The sequence below is a fragment of the Myotis lucifugus genome, unplaced genomic scaffold, assembly GCF_000147115.1.
Source record: "Myotis lucifugus unplaced genomic scaffold, Myoluc2.0 scaffold_254, whole genome shotgun sequence".
In the NCBI taxonomy this organism is placed as follows: Eukaryota; Metazoa; Chordata; class Mammalia; order Chiroptera; family Vespertilionidae; genus Myotis; species Myotis lucifugus.
The window spans coordinates 1,120,182-1,122,929 of record NW_005871302.1 but is presented as its reverse complement, the minus strand read 5'-3'; positions in this window follow the sequence as shown (position 1 = coordinate 1,122,929).

Below are 2,748 nucleotides of genomic sequence, written 5' to 3'. Positions count from 1 at the left end.
GCTGGCTTTTTTTCCTGAGTGACTTGAAGAGTCCTAAACTGAGAAACAAGAGTTTGTGTGTCAACTGCAAACAACCTTCTGAGGGTTTTGTTATTGTCTTACGATCTATTTATTGAGTCAGGTGGGTTTCCTAAGGAACAAAAAGACGGTGAAAACAAGAGTTTCAGACTCCCCCCACCCCACCCCACCCCCTCACACACACACTCTTGCCTCTGAGTTGGAGCTCAGAGGAGGGGACACCATCCAAATGTTTTGATGGCTGGAAGGACCCTCCAACATGCTGCTTCAACTTTTCACATCCGGGTTCAAAAAAGCTCTGTGACAGTCATGTTTCTAGCTTGCCCAGCACACATCACGAAAGCTCTCTGACTTCCTGGCTGTCTCTCTCTGGCCCTGGAGCGGATGCCCGAAGGGGGTTCAAGCCTGCTTTGCTCTACAGTGGGGGCACCTCTACTGTTCGCTCTGTGTTTGTTCCTGTCATCACCCATGAAAGGACAGCGGTGCCAGGCGCTGGCCTGTTAGCTCCTCCTGCAGCCAGACTCTCATAAAGAGCTGGCTGTCAGGGATTTTAATGGAAACCCTCAGGAAACCGTAAATCTTTGCGGTTCCCTCCAGCCTCCTCTCCCTCATTTCCATCACAATATCACTCCAGAGGGACCAGAGATCCAAGCTGGAGCTTGGGAGAGCAGATTGGTAGGACACCGGGGGAAGAAAAAGGCGGGATGGGGGAGGGGAACAGAGTTGGCACAGTTGGTCTTAGGGAAGCATCTGTTGGGTGGCCGGTTGATGATGGTCACCTGGGCTCCCAGGGCCTTGGAGAGGGGGAGGGGCAAGATAACCCAGGGCCACCTGGAGGAAAGAGAGGAGAGGATAGTAGAGGTTTCTGGAAGATCCGCAGATGGGCCACTGATTTCACCCTCCAGGATGACTTTAAGCACCATGGACTAAGCCATGCCTTTGCCTCTAGCCTCCTGCCTGGACAGATCAGCAGGTGTAGGTAAAACCGGACAACCAATGGGTCCGGGCTGCCTGTCACTACTTGAGCCAATTCAGCAGAGACAGGGTTGAATCACATATGAGCGTTTGTTCCAATACTGCCGGCAGTATGGGAGAGCAGCAGGTCACCCACAAAAATCTGCTCTGCAACCCCACACAAGCCAGCTGTTTATAGGCATGGGGAGGTAGGCTATGCAGGTTGGGATGGGGCTTCATTGTTTGGGCAACAAGTTTGTTAATCTTTCCATGATAATAGGCATTTCTTTTTTTAAATATATTTTTATTGATTTCAGAGAGGAAGGGAGAGGGAGGGAGGGAGAGAGAGAGAGAGTGAGAGAGAGCTAGAAACATCAATGATGAGAATCATTGATTGGCTGCCTCCTGCACACCCCACCTTGGATCAAGCCTGCAACCCGGGCATGTGCCCTTGACTGGAACCGAACCCTTCAGTCTGCAGGCCGACGCTTAAGCCACTGAGCCAAACCAGTTAGGGCTACACAGGTTTTTTGTTTTTGTTTTTAATGTCCATGTTGAGCCTCCCTGATGCCCCAGAGGTGGGGGATTATGGTGGTTCCTCTACTAAAGCTCTGCTTTATTCAAATGAGGGAAGTTCAGATGAGGTTTCTTTCTGCATCTGCTGTAGCTCATGGTAGGTGGAAGGATTTTTTTAGTCCCTTCACCTGCCATTTCTCTGATGTCATTTCACAGCCTGACGTCCTGGGCACACGCATGGGACACATGTTCCCAATGAAGGTGGTAAGAGCTTACACCCGCTAGGAAACTTTCCTGGACCAACTTCATCAGATGTGGATTTTGTCTCCTCCATGAGTCCTTTTGAAGAGGTTTCCTGAGAAGGGCCCATTTCTCCTCCGTGTGTGCTTCCCTTCAACTGCCAGAAAAGATTTCTACCCTCACAGGAGAGTAATGATCCGTAGTCTCACTTCTTGGGACTAAATAATCGCTTTCACAGGAGCAGCTACGTTTCAGTGGCATCAAATCAAGCATCTGGAAAGCTCTCAAGAATGAAGAGGGATGGATGGACATAGGCAACAGGAATCCTCAGCGGAGTCCTTACAGGTGATTCTAAAATCGCTATGATTCAGGAACTTAAAGTTGATTTTTTGTTTCATCTTGCACCAATCCTGAATTAATCGAGGCAGAAACAGCTCTACTGGCTGCCAATCCTTGGAAGGTAGGAGTCTGGGTTGAGCCAGGTGTGGAGGAAAAGGGGGCCACAGACTAAACCTGACAAGCTCAGGGGAGGCCTGCATGGTGGCCTTACAAACTCAGAGACGGAAAGCAACCACAGATGATCTGAATTAAAACTTCCTAATAGAAGCGAGTCATGGTGGGCAGTCATGTCGAGGCCGGTATCTTCTCTGACAAAGGTCAATCTGTACCTTCACTGAGCCTGTCTATTGTCTTTCTGCATCTAGGTAACATACCTTGGGAATGTCAGGCTAATTTCCTTTTTCCGGACCCCTCTGGGCACAAACACTGCAGCAGAGCATAAACCACAAAACCCCTCATTGTTACTGGTGTTAATTGTTAACTGTTAATTATCTATACCCGCCAAGTAAAAGAAGTATGTGTCTATTCATTTTACTTGTTATCTAATCCCCAAGATTCCCCCATTTTGCTTTCTCCTGCTTCCCTAATCTATCAACAATGGATTTCATGTAACCTCCTTTGATTCTGTTGTATAAAATAAATGGTAAAACTGCCATTTTCCAGAGCATCTTCTCAATCCCT